The sequence below is a fragment of the Pantherophis guttatus genome, chromosome 1 (genome assembly GCF_059756535.1).
Source record: "Pantherophis guttatus breed Tessera chromosome 1, ASM5975653v1, whole genome shotgun sequence".
Taxonomy (NCBI): Eukaryota; Metazoa; Chordata; class Lepidosauria; order Squamata; family Colubridae; genus Pantherophis; species Pantherophis guttatus.
The window spans coordinates 218202064-218223019 of record NC_142063.1 but is presented as its reverse complement, the minus strand read 5'-3'; the positions used below and the strand labels follow the sequence as shown (position 1 = coordinate 218223019).

The window sequence follows — 20956 nt, the reverse complement described above, 5'->3', positions numbered from 1 at the left end:
ATTTAATATTTTTTTGGTTCTTTCAGCGATGATCATTATGAATATTTTGTAGTCCACATTAAGTAGCGAGATTGGCCTATAGTTCTTGATTTGCTGTGTATTTGTAGGATCTTTTAGAATAAGTGATATCAGCGCCTCCCCCTATTTCTTATTTCTTAAATGTTCTGTAGGGTCATGTCCTCATTTAGATTCTCCTTCAAGAAGAAATCCAATTCTTTTCCCATCCATTATAGCTTTTTTCTTTTATCACTTTTTGAAAATGGTCCATCTTCCTCTTAATTTAGGTCTTCATTTCCATTTTAGTATCAATGGGCTGTGATTGGCCCATACATTTGTTGCTATTTCTATTTCATCTATATTTTTAGTAAATTCCAAATCTGTCCAAATCGTATCTATTCTGGACCATGAATCATGTGGGTTAGAATAAAAAGTATGTTGGGTTTTTTTTTGTGGATTTTGTTCTCTCCAGAATATCTTTTAAGTTCAGCTCTTGCACCATATCAAAAAAAGTAGACGGTAATATCTTCCTCTGTTTTTTATTTTTCTTCCCCGATCTATAATCTTGTTTTGGATCTACAACCGAATTAAAATCCCCCAATAAACAAATATTTTCACTTTCCAATTCTGCTATTTTTTAATATAATTTATAATAAAATTCCCCTTGTTAGGGTGTGTGTAAAAAGTATTTGTTGCTTGTGCAACAAGCAGAGTAGAAACACACAGGGAAGGAGATAAACGTGCAGCTCGTGTGAGAAAAATACTTTATATACAAGATAATAAGCAGTCTCGGTGTAAGTAAAACAGTCCAAGGTCATAAACAGTAATATCAGTCCAGTAAGTATCTTCCCTTACCAAAGCAAACAGACTTTAGTAACTCTCGGTATACAGTACCATATAACAATTCAGTCTAACATCAATCAGCAGAAAGACGCAGGAAGCAACAGGAACAGGATCAATCAGGAACAAAGAACGCTTCTCTGCGCTTCTTATTTATGCACTGTAGCCTAATTACAGGGTTCAGCAAACCCTGATTACATGGCTCAGTTGTTTCTTAAAGAAACAGATATATTGCCTGACCAACAAGTTAGGAGTAAGCTACAAGCTGAACCTAACACCCCTTGTCTAGTATTCGGTGCATAGATAGCCGCCAATATCTTTTTTTCCCTTATTGTTATCTCAATTAATAAGATTCTACCTTCATCATCCACGTAAAGTTATTTCGGTTGTAGCCAATCTTTAATATATATAACTACTACTCTCTTTTTTTGTAGTGCAAGAGCTGAGTAGAGGTTTCCTAATTTAGGAGCTTCCAATAGATGTCTTTTTGTTTTGTTTTTTTTGAGATTTTTTTTTATTTTAAAACAAAAATAAAACATAAAACCATCATCATTCCAAACAATTACAGACAGTGAGTCGAACGGTTCATATTCATATCCATTTCTAAAATACCAATTTATATCTTTTATAGAAAAAAACCCATCATATTTTATCTTTACATCAACCCTATATTTCATATTTCAATTCCATGATTTATTATCTATCCATTGATAAAACAAATCCCAGATCAAATAATATTGTTCATCTTCCTGTTCTCTAATTTCAAATGTCAATTTACTCATTTCAGCACATTCCATAATGTTCTTAATAATCTCATCATCAGTAGGTAACTTCTCTCCTTTCCAATTTTTAGCAAATACAATTCTAGTCACTGTTAAAACATTCACAATTAAATATTGCAATTCTCTGTTATTTGTTTCTGGTAAAATCCCCAATAAAAATATCTCTGGTTTAAAGTCAATATGTTTCTTTGTCATTTTTTCTAACCACATGTGTATCTTAGTCCAATATCTTTTAGCTTCTACACACGTCCACTACATATGGTAATATGATCCTGGAGTCTGATGACACTTCCAACATTTCTCCGATTTATTCTTGAACATTCTGGCTATCCTTGTCGGGGGTAGGTGCCACCTGTAAAACATCTTATACAAATTCTCCTTATATGCGGTAGACATTGTCATTTTATAATTCTGCGACCACAATTTTTGCCATTTCTCTAAATCAATACTATGACCAAAATTTTTCCCCCATGCTATCATTGACTCTTTAACTTGTTCTTCTTCCAATTTTACCTCTAACAAGTATCCATATAATTTTTTAATCACATAATCATTGGAACCCATTAAAATCTTATCTAAATTAGTCATAACATTATAAAAACCTTGTTTAGAATCTTCTTCATATCTAGAACGTATTTGCCAGTAAGAAAACCAATCCATCTTGAAACCTTGTTCTTCTAATTCTTGCTTTGTTTTAAGTTCACCCTTTTCATCCATTAATTCACTATATCTAACAATTTGTTCCCTTCTGAATACTATTGAATATGAAAATGCTTCAATTGTAGATACCCAGACTGGAATTTTCAAATAATGTTGTTTTTTAATCTTCTCCCAATTCAATAACAGAGCCTCACGTGTGTGGTGTCTTCTAAAATACCCCTGTATTTTTGTTCCTTTATACCATAAAAAAGCATGCCACCCCATCAACAAATCATGTCCTTCTAGATTCAATAATCTAATATTTCTTAAAGTTATCCATTTTTAAATCCACATCAGGCTTGTTGCTTGATAATAAAGTTCCCAGATAGGAAAACCAAAGCCTCTCCGCATTCTAGCATCTTGTAATAACTTTAATTTTATCCTTGCCTTCTTTCCCTGCCAAATATATTTTAACACCATTTTATTCAAATCTTCAAAATAATCTTTCCCCAATCTAATTGGAATTGTCTGGAACAGATATAAAATTCTAGGCAAAATATTCATCTTAATAGTTGATATCCTACCAATCAAGGAAAGCTGCAAATTTTCCCATTTCACCAAGTCTGCCCCTATCTGTTGCTTAAATTTATTATAGTTATTTTCTTTAAGTGTACTACACCTTGCTGTCAAATATATCCCCAAGTATTTAACTTTATTAGTGACCTGCATCTTTGATATTTCCATCAATTCTTCTTTTTGCTTTGTCAACATATTTTTGGTCAAAATCTTCTTTTTATCTTTATTAATTTTCAAACCAGCTACTTTCCCAAACTCTTCAATATTCTCTATCAATGTATTTATTGATGTTAATGGTTCTTCAATAATAAAGACCAGGGCATCAGCAAATGCTTGCAATTTGTATTCTTCGTTTTGAATTTTCATTCCTTTTATATCTTTTTCTTCTCTAATATTTCTATTTAAGACTTCTAATGTCAATATAAACAACAGTGGGGACAGTGGACCCAATAGATGTCCTTTTGTAATTTAGCTAGAATTTGTCTCCTTTTGGCTGGAGAATTTAAACCATTGATGTCATTATAAATATCTAGCAGTTTCGGTAGGAGGATATCCTCTAAATCTAAATTTTTATATAATTCCCCTGGGAATCCATCTGGTCCCGGTGATTTGTTCTTTTTCAATTTAGATATCGCAGTCTTCAACTCTGTCATTGTGATTTCTTTATTTAGCATCTCTTTTTCTTCCTCCCCAATTAATGGGAGTTCTTTTTCCAATAAGTATTGTTCTACTTTTCCTTTGGGGATGTCTTCTTCCTTATACAGGGTAGAATAATATTCGCGAATGATCTCTAATTTCTCTTCTTCCTTATTTATAATATGGCCCTCTTGGTCTTCTAATTGGTAAATAATCCCTTTCTCTTTTTCTTTTTTGATTCTATAGGACAGCCATCTGCCCGGCTTATTGGCATTTTCAAAGTGGTATTGTTTAGTTTGTTTAATTTCATACGCCAATTTTTCCTGATCAATTATGTTTATTCTGTGCCGTATGGTCATCCAATTTTCTTTTGCCGTCTCGTTGTCCGGGTTCTGCTGTACTTCCTTCTCTGCTTTCTCCAATTCTTCCAACAATTTCCTCTGGGTCTCCCTTTTTTCTTTATTTTTATGTGCTCCATATGCTATTGCCAGTCCTCTTAGGAACGCCTTCATCGTATCCCACATTATTCCTCGATTGGTTGGTTCCTTTTCATTTTCTTCGAAGAAAGCTTTTAGTTCTCCCTTTATTCTCTCAATATTTTGTTTATCCCATAGAAATTGTATGTTTAATCTCCATTTTACATTCCTCCTTTTATATCCGCTCCTCCATTTGATCTCCAATGGGTTGTGGTCCACCCATATATTGGGTGCAATCTCAGCTGCCATGATATCCATTCCTATTGCCCATTGCCCACATCATATCAATTCTGGACCAAGATTTTTTGGGGTTTGAATAAAAGGTATATTGTCTTTTATGTGGATGTAAGGTTCGCCAGATGTCTACCAAGTTCAATTCATCTACAAGATCAAAAAAAGATTTTGGTAAGGATTTCCTTTTTTTCTTTTGGCCTTTAGGTCTTTTATGGTCTTTATTCGGGTCTACCACTCTATTAAAATCTCCAATTAAGCATATGTTGTTATTGTCCATTTTGCTTAATATTTCTCGTACTTTGTGGTAAAATTCTCTCAGATTTTTATTCGGAGCGTAGATTACTGTTATTAATATTGAGGAATTACCTCTCTTAATTTCCACCACTAGAATCCTACCCTTTGAATCTGCGTATTTCAGTTCTGCTTTTATTTATTTCTTAATATACAGAGCCACCTCTCTCTTTTTTTTCCCTGCTAAGGAGGTATAAAGATTTGCAAGTTTTTTGAATTCCAAATATTTTCCGTTTTCTTTTTTTATATGAACCTCTTGGATACATACTATATCCGCATTTTGCTTAACTAATTTGGTGAAGAATATTTTTCTCTTTTTATAGTCATTCAAGCCATTTACATTGATCGATAAAAGTTTCCAGTCATCCATTCTTATAACCTTGTGTTGTTTTAATTCCTGTTCGCGCGTATAACTCTCTGTGGTCTTTGTTTCTTCCTTACTTCCTTGCTTTCCTTCTCTTCTGTCTCTTTCTCTTCCGGGGTCCATTCTTTGGGTCTTCTTTGTTGGGTGAGTTCCTCTTCTGTGTTGGTCGCTTCCAATTCCTCTTTACTGCTTTGGTCTTCCTCTGACCCTCTCAGTTGATCTAAAAAGTCCTGGGCCTCTACCAAACTTCCTATTTTAATTTTCTTCCCTTGCCATGTTATCAACATACCCTCCGGCAGAATCCACCTAAAGAGTATGTTCCTCTTATTCAGTTGAATAGCTAGGAATCTGTAATCCCTTCTTAATTCTCTCACCCTCCTCGGGACTTGCTTCAACACAATCACCTCCTTTCCTTTATAGCTAACTGCTTCTTCTCTCACCATATTGTAGAAAATGTCCTTGACTTTTTTCCGCGCAAACCTTATATGGACTTCCCTAGGCAACTTATTTCGTCTGGCATAATTGGTTTGTACCCTATATACCTTGTCCAGCTCTTTTATTATCTCATCTGTGTCTTGTTGTAGGACCTCGGCTATTAGTTCCGCCATAACCTGACCCAAGTTTTCATCCTTATCTTTGGAGATGTTTAAAAGCGCAGATAGAAGGAGGCTCTGTCCATCTCTAATTGCGTGATCGAGTCCTCCAGCTCCCTGTTTTGCGCCATTAACTTTTGGTCTACTGGGTCCAGGTTCTTTTCTTGTTGCTCAATTTTGGACTCCATCTTATTTATTTTCTGTTCGTTCATTTGTATTGTCTGCTGTATATCATTCATTTTTTGATCAATAACTTTAATGTCCGTTTTCAATTCTAAATGATTACTAGCCATCTTTTCCTGCATCATGAGCATTCTCTCTTGTATTACTGTTAGGGTTGACTGCATTGCTTGCATGGTGGGGATCATGGCTGATTTTTCAGTCTTTGATAGGCCTTCTGTTGACTTTTGCATTGCTGGTGATGACATCATAATCGTGGGATTAGATAGGTTTTGAGTTGTTTTTTTTCCCAGTTTTGGTCACTGTAGATGAAAGGCTTGTCATCTCCTTCAACACTCTTGCCTGGTCTCTAACTATCTTTTCTATATTTCTCCAGATGGTCATCCACTAGTTGTTATTTATTTGTTTTTCCCTTTTGCTTGATCTATAATCTGCTAGGACCACTATGTGCCTTTGATTATTTCTTATCTACTGCATCTCCCTACTCTATCTATCCCTTAATTCAATCCCCCAATAGTTCAATCAAATCTATTGGTCTCTTCTATCTGAATCCAGTTATATCTATTCAGATGTTAATCTCTTTCCAATAATCAAATTGATAACTAATTCACTCTTCAATCAATTGCAATTCTACTGATAACTAATCCTATATCATATATCAATCAATCACTTAAATCAGTTATAGTTCTGCTAGTAGTTAATCAGATATAACAGGCAGTGACACTTAGTTTAACTAATCTCAAATGACAATTAAATATATTCTTATTTATATTAGTTATCTATATATAAGTAGTTATATACACAGTCAGTTAATATATATGGGTAATTAAATAAACAATCAGTTAATCAATTAATAAGTCTCTGAATCAAATATTTATCAATAATTATGCTAAGTAGTATAATTAATTTATGAGGAGGAATATGCCTTAAATATAAATAGTTACAATAAGTTAGGTATTTAATATAATCAAACTTATGCACAGTTATATAAATAGGTTCTTCTAATACTCTAAATGTAAGCAGGTAAAAAACTAGTAGAAAATAATATAAATATAAATGCACTAATGTACTAGAATTAGTAAAAAACTTGTATCAGTATGATTAATTACTTGGTTGTTCTTAATCTCTTCAGTATCTTCACTTCTAAAAGCCAAGGTAAGGAAACATAATAGTCAAATTTCACCAGTTTATACTTCTCCCATCTCTTAGTGTCTTAAGCTATCAAAGTATTTTAGCTCAATTGTTCTACTTGTCTTCTCCTGGTAGTCCTTCTAGCCGCTCTAGCCACTCGTTGTTCTTTTCGTTGGTTTTCAATATGGTTACACTTCCAGTTCTGATCTCCAACCGCTCTTTTCTCTCGATCAACAAATCCACATTCGGAATCCTCAGAATTCTCTTGTTCCACCCGATCGGCAAGTTACATCCACTTTCTTATAGCAGCGCTGCTCCGCTTCGCAAATCTCTCCTTTCTGCTCTCTCACTGGCTTGTCTGCGATCCCTCTCAAGTGTCGTCTTCTCCTTCTCTCGTAGTCGCCGCTCATTCCTTTGTAGATCCTTTCGATCCGATCCAGCCTGCACAATTAAGACAAAATTCAAGCGTGTTCGGGGGAAAGTGAATACGAGTGCTCTCCAACACCCCTTTCACCAGAATTTCTTGCTTCCCGTCCCGTTGATTATCGCAGCTTCGGGTCCACCATTAGAAGGCAGACGCGCCGCGTTGGTTCGACAGTGAATATTGGTCTGACTGAGTGGGTTTGCAACTCACCACTCAGTCTGCCAATGCCTTACTTTTGTCCACGAAGCCCTCCGAGCTCCCACGGCTCGAAGGGTCCCCAAAACGTGGCGATAAGTGGCAGTGGAAAGGAGCGATCACTCTTACCACGCCATGTCGCCATGAATCATCAACCGGAAGTCCCTTCTTTCCTCCACTATTTTTATCCTCTGATTGTTCTTAACAATTGTCTCTTGTATTTCTCCTATCTAATTTTTTTTCCAATCCAAAAATACTTTATTATATTTAAAACCTTTAAAGAAAAATTAAGAGTAAACCATTACAAAGTCGTGCTGCAACCTGAGTTTAAAACAGCACCATAGGAGAATTTCAAGACAAACTTTTTGAATTTTATCTGTCTTTCCTCGGTCTTATGAGGAAATTGTTGCCAAAACTTCTTAACTTTATCACATTTGTACCACATATGTTCATAAATCCCTAATTTCATATCACATCTCCAACATTGTTTACTAATTTTGTTATCCATCAATGACAATCTTAATGGAGTCAGATACCATTTCCAAACAACCTTATAATTATGCTCTTTAATCCTTACAGATAAAGTCTTCATAATTCTACTCTTCCAATTCACATTCCAATCTAAATCTGATATTTTAATATTAAGTTCTTTTTCCCAATTCATCTTCATTACCCTTTGTGGTTTTCCATCAAAATTTATAATCTTATATATCTTACTAACAAGTCCCTTTAGCCCAATTTCATCTTTCATAATTTGGAATACTAAATGTTCAAATTCAGTTTTACTTCTACTTATCGAACAATTGTCCCTTACCTTCTTAGTCCATTTTTCTATCTGTATTTTTTCAAACCAGCCTAAACCCAATTTTTCAATGATTTCTTTTTTCCTCCTTTCATTTTCTGAAGTTTTTAACCAATCTATTATAGTTTGTATATTTCATCTTCCATTACCCTATCACGACTTATATTAGTTTTAATCGGCCAATTTTCAATTGTCTTCCCTAAGAAAATTATATCTGGAATTAAAATTTTAACAAATTTATTCCAAATTTTACTCAGTCCCTTTAACCAATAGCTATTAATTACACATTTTGATTTTGCTTTATCTAAAAACCATGTTGAGCCAAATCTCTTGATGTCTTTTAATTCTAAATCTCTCCAATGACTATCTTCACCTTTAAATATTTTTACCACAGTCCGAATAGCATAAGCCCAATAATAATTGAGTAGTTTGTGGATTCCTAATCCACCTTCCTTTTGATTTTGATACCACATTTTCTTCACTAATCTAGGTCTTTTCCCACCATTGCAAAATTTATCCAATTTCTTCTGATATCCTTCAATATCTTTCTCTGTCAAGTTTAACGGTAACATCTCAAATAAAAAATTAAACTTTGGCAACAACATCATCTTACACATTGCAATTCTACCAAACCAAGACAACTTTATCATTTTATATTTATCTATCTTTTTCTCGATTTCATTCATCACCACATCATAATTTAGTTTTTTCATTTCTTTAACTTTGAAAGCCCAAATAGTTCAATGTTTTTTTAATCCTTATCCCAAGTTGTTCTTGCATATTCTCCCACTCCTTACCATTATTATTCATTAATAGTTCAGATTTTGATCAATTTATTTTCAACCTGTCATTTCCTCAAATTCTTAATTAATTAGTATTAGTATAGTTTATTGAATAGCCCGAAGGCCTTTTCAAACAAAACAGAAAAGGAAAAGGGAAAAAGATAAAACAGTTACAAAAATAGCAATCTAAAAATATATGATAGATGACATTAAAATTTTACCATATCAAATTTCAATAGCTAAGTTGCCAAGACTAGAAGACTAGATAACCCAAATAGGATAGCTCCTCTCTAACTGAGCTCATCTTTTTTACAATCGATAAAATTTTCCTTGATATAACTGGCTCGTATTGCCATCAACCTTTTAAGGTATCGAGTGATCGCTCTTACCAGGGGAGGAGAGTCAGCCCTCAACAGAAATGCTAATTTTTGGCTTATATTCCAGTGGGGAAATTTATTTATAATTGGGGACAGATATTGATTTCTAACTTCCTGATAGAGACTACATTCGAATATTATATGCGCCGTGTCCTCCACGACGTTTACCCCATATATGCATATTCTTTTGTCATACGGGATTTTCCGATAACGGCCGAATCTAACGTTGGTATCTAGAAGTTCGAATCTAAACTTAACAAATAACTGTCTCTCCACTGATGGCATTTCTAAATATAAATACTTTTCCAGGGTGAAAGTTGTTTTAACTGCTGTCAGCAGTTTAAGGGAATGATTAGTTGAAAAGGTTGCCATATCCATTTGCCCATGTATATCTTTAATCCGTTGTTTAACTTGGTTCAGTGTGTCACACAACCGGAACCCTACGCCATATCGGTTCAATATTTCTGACAGCCGGGTTAGCCAGGAATACCTTTGAGGATTTGAAATCTGCTGTTCCTCTAGACACATTTTAGGGAGTCTGCTGGCATCCATCTGGGTCATTTTTAGCCAGTAGGCTACGGCCCTAGTGATTGTATAGGTGTACAGTGAGAAATGTCCCAATTCAGCTCTGACGGCTGCAGCTGAAGTGGAATTGTTTACCCCAAGCATCCTCCTTAACAGATTATTTTGAGTTCTCTCTAATATGGGGGCCTCTGTAAGACCCCAAATTTCAGCACCATAGAGCATGATCGGAACAAGTTTAGCCTGAAAGACTTTACGAAGAGGTAAAATGGAGGTTGGTTGGATTCGTTTACTTAATTTAGATACAAATCCTGCTCTAACCTTTTGAGAAAGGTATTGATGGTGCGGAGTCCAACCTCCTGCACTGGAAAAAACAATTCCAAGATAAATATATTGGGTAACTTGTTCAATTTTTGTGTCGTTAATCTGCCAATTGTGCTTTTTATTCTTGTTGCCAAAGACTAAAATTTTTGATTTAGCTACATTTATAGTCAAGTGGTTTGCAGCACAGTAACGTGTGAGCTTGTCAAGAAGTCTCCTCATTCCTATTTGGGTTCTAGAAAACAACACTAAGTCATCGGCATACATTAATACGTTAATAAATCTAGAGCCTATTTGGGGGCTGTGCATCATAAGATCATCCAGCTGCGCTGGGATATCATTTATATAAAGGTTAAAAAGAGTAGGGCCCAGCAGGCAGCCCTGCCTCACTCCTCTAGTTGTCGGTATGCTGTTTGTTGAGGCCCCATTTGCTGCATATCTGACTCTAATTGCTGTATTAGTATAGAGAATCCTGATCAACAAAATAAGTCTGGGGTCCATCCCCATAACTTGTAGTTTCCTCCACAAATGGTTCCTATCTATAGAATCAAAAGCAGCAGTAAGATCAATAAAGATGGTATACAGCTTTTTCCCCTGGGTCTTGTATTTATTAATTAAGTGGGAAAGGACAAAACAATTGTCTATGGTAGACCTACCTGATCTAAAACCTGCCTGCTCATTTGCCAGAATTTCCTTATCCAAGCACCAGTCCTCTATTTTATTTAGGAGATGTTTCGTATACATTTTTGAAATTATATTAAGAAGACTGATGGGTCAGTAGTTGGATGGGGCGGCTCTCTCACCTTTCTTAAAAATTGGAAAAACTATAGCTAACCTTCACCCTTCAGGGATTATCCCTACTTTATCGATATAAGTAAACAGTGCTACCAGCACCGGTACCCAAAAGTCAATGTTGGACCTAAAGAGTTCAGGAGGCAACAAGTCCTCTCCAGGGGCCTTCCTGGCCTTTAAGGATTGAATTATATGCTTAACTTCGGTAGGGGTAACTGGTGTCCATTCCAGACATTTCCTTAATTCTTGCTGGAGGATATCCAATTGCAAGACATTTGTTGTATTGTTACCATCAAATAAAGCAAGATAGTGCTTCTCCCATTTTACTGCTGATATATCAGTGTCCATAAATGGGGAACGTTGTTTTAATATACCGGCTATCTTATGCCAAAAGATCGTAGGGAATTGGGATTTCGCTGCCATTTCTACCTCTTTCCACATCTGGTGTTATAGCTACTTTTCTTGTTTTTCAGGAGGGATTTGTATGCTCTCCTGAGTTGAACCATATTTGAATAATCACCATCCTGTCTGGATCGGTTAACTTTCTTAACTGCGGCTCTTAGATTTGACCTCAAGTTATGACAATCATCATCAAACCACTTTCTAGAGATCCCATCTACTTTTCTATCATTCTGGATCATTAAGTTCCTAAGAGTAGAAGTTAGCTCTGTATAAGCTGGCATTGGGGTGTTGTCTCCGGGCTTAGATTGGGAGATTTCCCTTGCTAGGTGTCTGGCTTCGTCTGAGCCCAAATAAGTGGTAACAGATTTGACATCAAGTCTGTGCCAATAATTAAAACCCGTTTCCACTGGTCTTTTGATGTTCCGTGCCTTTACCCTGCAGCAAAAACAAACACAGATCGCGATAATAATGAGAACGAAAGGCAGCTATTTGCTCCAAATACACAATCGCAACTGCCTATCTGGTCACCCCTCACTCCTTCCACTTTCCCACGCTATGAAAAGCTTCAAAATTTGAGTGGTTCAGGGTAATCTACCAATTCCAAAGTCAGTCTGCTGGGCCAGTAGCTCTTCCAATATAATTTAGAAAATTTTGGTCCTTATCGGTGCATTTCAAACACTTTAATCCACATTTATCTTCCGTAAAATGCCCTGCAAAGTGGAGAAAACGTCCTCACACCACCACGGCCATAACCACGCCCCCTTTTAGAGACTCCTGTCAGGTTCCAAATCAGGATAAGAAAATAAATCACAGACAACAGGGTGGATGTTGTTCTAAGGTTTTATCTTCCTAAATTCGGCACGCTCCAACAATCACCCAGTGCAATTACAGTGAAATATTGTCTTAGCTTATCGTGCTTTCCCTTCTCGTTTTAAACCTAGCACGCCTCACTTTGCTACTCCTCCCCCAGATTCCACCCCAAAGACCGGTCAAAAGTGCGAGGACCGGTCAGAAATGACTTTTTTCAGCCTTCTGGGTAGTCGCTATGTGCATAGGGACTACTCAGAGGGCTGAAAACATTATTTTTGACCGGTCCTCGCACTTCTGACATGTCCTCACATGACTGTCCTCACATTTTACATTTTGCACCCTATTTTGTAGAGAAGCAGTTGTGAACTGAGTGACATGGTTGTTAAGAATGCTGCAACGGGCATAAATGATGACCGGTCATAAGTGGGAGGACCGGTCAAAAGTGCGAGAACCAGTCAGAAATGACTTTTTTCAGCCCTCTGGGTAGTCCCTATGACCAACTAGCCACGCCCACAGAACCGGTTGTTTAAAAAATTGAATCCCACCATGGTTAGAAGCAATGGTAAAGCAAGATATGGATTTAAAACCAGAAATATTTTGTTGGATATTTTAAAGGGAATACAATACATATTTAATTTTACACATGTTAACAGCTGCTAGAACTGTGTGCACAACAGTGGAAAAACAAAGAGATCAAAATGAATAAAAACAATATTAGAATGTGCAGAGATGAATAAAGTAAAAATTTAAATCAAGTAGAAGGCTTTGAATACTTTTTTATGTGGGGTTTGTTTTTTCAATGGCTCACTAACGGAAACAGAAGTTAGAAATATAAAAGTATAAAACACCAATTATATAAGGAAAGCTCACTAAAATGGATAAGCACATAGTATTAGTATTTGATTATGATTAAAGTGTAGATAACCCCTCCCTCCCCAAAACTGGGACAGTGCTAGGAAAACACCAAAAGACTAACAACAGTTGTCCCCCAAAAGACTGCAGATAAAACCAGTTTTTTCCCTAACCCTTAGGACAAGAAAGAAAGCCACTGGAATTAAAAACTGTCATCAAGACATTGTGGGAAGTATAGTACACCCCAAAAGAACAGTGCCAGAAACCTCACTGCACCAGAAACCTCAGAAAACAGTGCCAAGAAATTCAACCCAGCCCTTCCCCCTTGAAAAAAAAACCCAGGCAAAAGTGCCACCTTAAGTACAGTCATTAAGATAAGGGGAATCAGGCCAAAAATAACTCTCCCAAAAAAATTATACAATCTCAAAAACCAGTTATCACACTTACGCACAAAATCTCACAAAGCTTGCACAAATCTGAACATATGAAAGGGGCTAAAATTTACTAAATTTGATGTGACTTTTCCCAAAAAATTTTTTCCTAAAAAGAATAACATTCCCATGAAACAACATTTCCTAAAAAGAAAAACTTTCCCCCAAAAAAACATTTCCTAAAAAGAATAACATTTTGAAAAAAATAACATTATTACAATCATTTTTTTTAAAGGATAAAGAAAAAAACAACAACAGCCACTTACACAATTGATGTTACAAGGCAGGCAGGCTCAGTTGCTCACCGATGAGATGGATGCAGCGGTGGATGCTTTCCACTTCCAGCCAGGCAGGTCTGCTGCAAGCCACTCGAGCTTCAGCTACTGATGACTGGCTGGGGAATGGATGGAAGCTGTACAAGGCAGGCAGGTAAGGTGGGCTGGAGGGATGGTGGAAATGTTAAACCACCTGGGGGGAATCTGAGGCAGTTGCGGAACATGTGGATAGGGCGGGTGGCTCCAGAGGCCCCAGGGAATCTCTGGCCACCTGTAAAAGCGCGTGGGTGGCTGGGAAGGCCACAGCTGACTCTCAGAGGCTACGGCAGGCTGGGGATTTGAGCGGGCAGCTCCAGAAGCCCCAGGGAAGCTCCAGCCGCCTACAAAAGCGCGCAGGCAGCTGAGAAGGTCCCAGCTGAGCCTCAGATGCTACGGCAGGCTGGGGATTTGGGTTGGGTGGCCAAGAAGGTAGCTTACCTATAGGCAGGATGAAGCAGCTCTGCGCAGATGAATTCAGCAAGCCACTTCAGCAAGCAGGAGCAGAATTCACAGGTGCAAGCGAGCCCTAGTAAAGTAGGACGTAAAGTGAAATTTAGATATAAGAGTGAATTGATATGGGGTTGGCTTGGATGATCTCTAAAGGGTCCCTTGACTTGTTATTGTAAGAGACAGTTGCTGAGTTCAAACAGTCAAACCACAGAGTTAGCTAATTTCTCTTGCCATGTCAAAATGCAGAACTAAACCACATGGATCAGCATGAATCAGGTTTCCTGCCTAAGCAACGGGAGAGGGGGGGCCGGCTAGCTAAAGAGGCAGATTTCACATATTTCCTGTTTTGCTACTACTGAAGAGTATAAGAGTGCATGTTTTAAAGACAGAACCTGTTCAGATGTTAGATTATTATTTTATCTGTCTGAACCTTTTGGCCAAAATAAAAGTTTCTCTTAATTTCGAAATCTAACTCCTGTATTTTTCTGCAACACTGCCAAGGAGATCACGAGGCGAGTAGTGGGCCACGTGGTGAAGAGGTATTTCTATAGTGTTTGGATGGGCGGGGCAAGGTTCGAATGGGTGAGTGAGCAGCGAGCATGCTACCATCAGGCAGGTGGGTGGGCTGGGCAAGCGAGCGGCGACTGGGCCAGGGACCGGTTTGGGGGCATGGTCAGTCAGATGTTACTACCGGTTCTCCGAACTATGAAGACTTGTACTACCAGTTCTTGCGAACCAGTACAAACCGGGAGCAACCCACCACTGATCCATTTGCTCAAATCGCATGGGGCATGACAGTGTCTGTGCCCTCATCCCTAAGCTGGTTGCTGTGGCAGTACTCATGAGGCAACGGATACACCCTATCAATCAGAGCTTTGAACTGTTGGCGCCTACTAGCCATCAACACCACTGAAATCCAAAAAGGTTTAATGGCCATGCTCACCATTGGATCATCTTCCCTGACTGACTATGGGGTGTTTGGAGACTGGTCATTCCTTGGGATGCACGTCCTGTGAAGGGGCCTCTGATGGTACAAGCAGGACCTCCAGGATAGCTCCAGGCTTCATCAGTTCAGCAGCCTCCAGGCCAGCCTCAGTGCCTGCCATGCTGCTAAACACAACAGAAGGAGAGCCCTGACTTGTCAGGTTCTGTAATTTGCAGAAAGAAAGCAAAGAATACAGTCTTGGTTTGCAATTGTTCTATCTTCGTCACAAATAGTTCCGGTATGAACTGACGATCACCATGTGAAAATAAAGTTTGGGCTAACTGCCCAGTGCCACCTCCACCATTTAAGCCTCTCCCCAGCCCCACCCAACCATCCATGTGTGTATCCCATCCCTCACGTGGAAATATCAAGCCTCAAATGGCTAGGCATACCTGGTGCGCAGGTGCCCACCCCACTTCTCAGCTGTTTAGCTGCTTCACAGCTGTTCAGCTGTGGATTCAGCAGCGGCAACTGGGTCTGGCCTGTCCTCGCCCATCCGGCTGGTGTCCTTGCATTGTTTCGTTGGTCCGGTAGGTATGGCACTTGGTGGGTGTGCGCAGCCACATGGCTTTCCTTCCCCCATCGGAATGGCAGCCTTGTGGGTTGCCAGGCACACTAGGGTTGCCAGGCACTAGGGCTGACAGTCTGTTTCATTGGTTCCATCCATTTGGTCTTCATTTTGTAATCAACCCTTTAGGCAATGATGCAATACAATGGTGAAATTCAACAATTTTCTCTACCAGTTCTGTGGGCTTGGCTTGGCGGTCATGTGAACAGGTAGGTTTGTGGCTTGGTGGTCATGTGACCGGGTGGTCATGGCTTGGTCATGTGACTGGGTGGCCGTGGCCAAGTCGACATCACTTCTTTGCTTTTATGACCTAGAAAAAGAAGATATACCAATTATTTCATGCATTTTATACTTAAATAAGAATAAATGAAGGATACAAAACAATAAGAGGTACACAAATACTTATATAAGAGTAATAAAAGTGTTGTCTTCAACATCACTTCTTTGCACCAATGATAATAATGACCTACAAAAAGGAGATATATCATGATATACATATTTAAGCATTTAATACATAAAAAAAAGAATAAAAGAAGTACACAAAACAATAAAAGAGGTACACAAATACTTACATAAAAGTGTTAGTAGTCTTTAAGATGTTTCAACATCGTTTTTTCATTGGTACTCTCCTCACTTCCACTTTTCTTGATCTTTATTCTCGGATCATCGGCTGTGTGATGGTAAAAAGCTCTCTTAACCACTTTTTCACTGCAGGAATAGGGTCCCATTTTGGAAGATGTAGGCCAAAATAACACTGATAGTTAGGTTGGTTAAATTAGAAATGGTTAGGCAACTTTTGCTCCCTGAACATATGTTCATTTTCGAAAAACCCCTTTTCACTTCTGTAGAACTTACAACAATTGTTCTGACAATAACTTTAGCTTTTTTAATACTGTCAGAAATTGCATAGTTCTTCAAATCTTTTAATACATTCTACACAAAATCTCTATAGTCATTGATGTTAATGTTGTAATTGAAAATGTCACCAAATGTGCGCAGTTGTTCCTCAGCTTCGGTCCATGGAACTACTACTTCTGCAATATTCCAGTACTCTGGCACCAAAAAATTTAGAAATTGTAATGTATTCGTGGTGTCTTGCAATTGGCTACCTGTTTTTAAATATTCATAGTCCTTTCTGCAAATTTGTTATGATGCTTTCTAAAAGTCTTTCTTGATGAAGTCCAACAAATCGATGATTTTGTACAAATTTTATATTTTTGAAGGTTTCTGAAGTCCGTCAACTTTTCTTTTGTATGGACCCTTTCTCTTTGTAAGCAATTCAAATGCTTTCATTGATCTTCTCACCAGTTTTTCAGCCCTTATGATGTCTGTATTACTTGCTTTGCAGTGCAGTTGAAAGAAGTGAGATTTCTTCCAGAATATCAATCATCAACGCCAAATCATTTAAAAAATATATATTTTCCAGATGGACAGTCATACCTGAGTATTTTGCATTCACATGAAAATGCTGATGTAGTGCTGGATAAGCACGCCACACAGCTATGGTTGCCCTTAAACTACATGCAGCCCATCTTGGTCCCAAAACTCTACCAATCTTTATGAGGTCATGTTCTTTGGATATTTTGTCAAGTTCAATTAGGTTCTTATTTGATTGGTGAAAAATAGAGCATATCTTATCAATAAATATTTTAAAATGATTTACTTGCTTTATTTCCTTTATAGAGTCATCTAAAAGAAGTTGGAGGCGATGGTTCAAGCCATATGATGATGTTTGGAAACTCTTGCCATTCTACTGCTCACTCCAGATTTTCTCCCAAGCATAACGCTGGCACCATTAGAGCAAAACGCTATTAATTTTTTTTGCAGGTAGTTCTGGGTAAACCCAACCTTACGTAAACTTTCCAGAACTGAAGAACATATTGTCTCTGCATCTTGTTTCTTCAATTCAACAAGCTTGAGGGAAAATGTTGGTGGTTTCTCTGAGTCCTCAACTTTTACGAAAACTATCACAACTGGTTTGCAGGATACCATTGAGGCTTCGTCAATGATCAAACATTTTCAGATTCTGTGCAATAATGCTAGTAAACATTTTGATTTTAATTTCATTCGCAATGCACTCAACTATTTTCACAACTGTTGGCCTTGAATGCAATTCTATTCCCAGATATACTCCATTTTCAGTTTGTAATTCTGTTAATTCTTCTATGCTTGAAATTGGTCTACATGCTTTTGCCAGGCTGTAAACAGTTTTGAACATTTTACAAGTGGTGCCTAAATGTTTTTTCAGGCAACTTGTCCATTGCTTTCGTTATGGCATGCTGCTCCCCTTGTTTTACGTTGTCTCTACAAATGGTGTAAGCTTTTGATATGAAATGTTCTCTCATTTTCTTCCTTAGAGACGCCTGCTGCAGTTCTTTATTTTTCCCAGATGCCTCAATCTTGAAATGCTTCTATTCTATTGACACATCAACACAGCTCTCTGTTACGAACTCATATTTCGCACAGTACTTGCAACCTAATTTCTTGTTTGAAACTTCCAGTCCCTCATACTTTTCTTAAAGGTTCTCAGCTGTTGCAATGTCCAGCAGTGAGAAAGATTAATTTCAATTTCTGTCTTGGGTGACTCAATACTTGACTTGCTGCTTTCTCCAAATTCAAGTGGTGGAAGTAGGGGTGCTTGGGACAGTTTTGGATCATTCAAGGCCAATTCTGATGGTGGCTGTGCCAGTTTTGGTTTCTTGGCGAAGAAACTGGGCAGTCTTTTTCCTTTTCATCCTTCCTGTTAAAGGCTACTACTGCAAAAAAAGGTGATTTGTAGCTGAGAACTAATGCTAATGGAAGGGATCTCTGTTTTCACCCAACAATGTACAATCTTTTCAGGATGTGACTGAGGTCCAACAAGCAGGAACCTGACAGAGTCACAGAGAACTCAAAAAAACAACTATCACACTTTACACACAAAATGGTGGGGCTCATGCGGAGAATGGGCCACTACCTTGGGGTCCTGCCAACTCCTACTCTGGCCTGGGCCTCTGAACTCAACAGCCCCAAACATTTCTTTCAAAACTTATATTGTCTGACTGCCAACAGCTGTAGAATAGCTCCAGTCATCATCCGATCTTCTTCTCTCTCTCCACTGGGGGGGGCGGTTGTTAAACAGACACAGTGGTCATTAAGTAAACCCATTGCCTGCAATGGGTGGGGTTTTTTTTTTGCAAGAAACTAGAAGTCAATGCTGGTTTCTGGCAAAAAAAAAGTAGTAAATTGTAGCCACTTGACTATAGGATGCAGAAAATGGCTATAAATGTGGGATAGTGACCAAGTGCCCAAAATCTGATCACATGGATGGCCAATGAAACATAGACCTCCCCATAAGTATCCCTGGGGAGGTCCATCATAACTTTGAATGGTCGCTATGTGACCAAATCAAGGAGTACCTGGACTTTTACAAATATATCAAACAACTTCAAACATTATGAAAACCTGTCAAATAATAACACCAACCCCAAATTCACCCTCTTCCCTTTTTCTCCTGAAAATAACTTTTTTTTATAAAAGAAACCAGTATTCCCCAAAGCAGCCAGTGTAATACTTGACACCCTTCATATTTTTGGTTGTCTTATTTCAAGGTTCACAAATAAAACACTGCAGTGTAGCCCCAGATTTCTATCAGATGTTACAAAAAATAAAAATAAAAAGCTTCATTTGAGAGAAGAAATGCTAAGCTTTTAATGGCATGCATGGAAAAAAGAAATCCGCATATAGAAATTTGATTTTAAACAAAGTAGTTTCATAATAAGGGAAGCAAATTCATTTTTCATCGAGCCTTAGGGAATAAACTATATAATAGTATAAAGTAACAAGTGCAACTTCTTAACAGAGTTCTTCTGTTTTGTTTTATCTTTTCTACTCCACAAAAATCTTTGTAGCAAGATTGTAGCTCCTAAAAGAAACATCAAGGGAACATCCATCATATTGTTTTGAATTAATATTCATAACTCTTCCTTTATGAGTTCTTTTGGAAGTCTATAACTTTTCACATGTGCACTTAATAATCTGTGCTACTAAAAATGTTGCAGCATATAACCTATATCTCTTACGATGATCAGATTGGGAGAGAAAAGATATGTTGAGGTACACTTTGAAAGTATGCATGTTAATGATGTTCCCGTGGCATTTTGAGCTAAACAAAGGGGTCTGTTGCATAATTCATTGGTTAAGGATATTAGCATGAACTAGGCAAGATTTTTTTTTATATTTCTGGTGCTTTGAAATGCTGCAGATTCTTTTCAGCTTAGCCAATTGCATTCTTCTTCTTCTTCTTGTGCCATGTCCGTCATCGGACATTGGCGATCATGTTGGCAATCCTATTTTTCTCAACAGCGATATGAAAAAGTTCTGCTGAGTTTTGTCCAAACCAGTCCCTTAGTTTTTGAAACCAAGTTCTTCTGCCTGGGCCTCGTTTGCCTTCAAGTTTTCCCTGGAGGATTAAGTGAAGGATGCTGTATTTTTCTGGGTGTCGCATCACATGTCCAATTGCATAGGGTATACCAATATTCTACTTTCCAATTTAAAGCAATAGTGATTTTTTTTACTGGAAGAGTTTTTATGGAAGAGCTCCAGACAACTCTGACTTTCCCACTGGCATTGTGAATTTTTTACAACTGCAAGCTAAGAAGTATACATATCAACTTCTTCAACTGCAGCATCCCCTGGCAATAACCTGTGGGCAGCACTGCCTGTTTTATCTACTTAAAACATTTTAAAGGGATATCTTACAAAGATGTTTTAAAGCTGTTCTCTGAAAAAGATGTCAAAAATAATCAAATGGTGAAACAGTTTATAGTAAATATGAAGCCGGGAAGAGGGCCCGGAACATGTAACAGTTACATGTATGGTCATTATAAAATAAACACAAAACGTTAAAAGCATTGCATGTTTTACAGTGTTTTATTTATTCACAATTGGAGCCAGTCACCTTTTAGGATTTGACATAGGCATCTCAACAGGTGCAGATATAGCAGAAGGTGATTTAGTAGAACTTACAACCTTAAAACTCCTGGACTCTTTTAGCTTTTCTAATTACTCTTTAACAGAGCTAGACACTAGCAATGCTGTTGGAATGTTCATCTCAGCCATGGCAGATATAAACTCATTCCACCCCTTAGGATAATATTTCGCAGTACACAATTGGTGTTGAGAAACCCCTTTGATCAGGTCTACAATGTT

At 37.6% G+C, this 20956-nt stretch overlaps 1 long non-coding RNA gene across 2 annotated transcripts in view; it reads left to right on the top strand.

The window, feature by feature from the left end:
* LOC132711070 (uncharacterized) overlaps nucleotides 1-20655 on the top strand; it is a 77488-nt gene extending 56833 nt beyond the window's left edge. The window contains exons 2-4 of one of the 2 annotated variants that reach the window (XR_015733794.1): nucleotides 13685-13878; nucleotides 17450-17808; nucleotides 18124-19350. This is a non-coding gene — a long non-coding RNA (uncharacterized LOC132711070). Of the gene's footprint in view, nucleotides 1-13684; nucleotides 13879-17449 lie in introns of both variants that reach the window. The other variant, XR_015733793.1, reaches the window with a different exon arrangement.
* The last annotated feature ends 301 nt before the right edge of the window (nucleotides 20656-20956 follow it).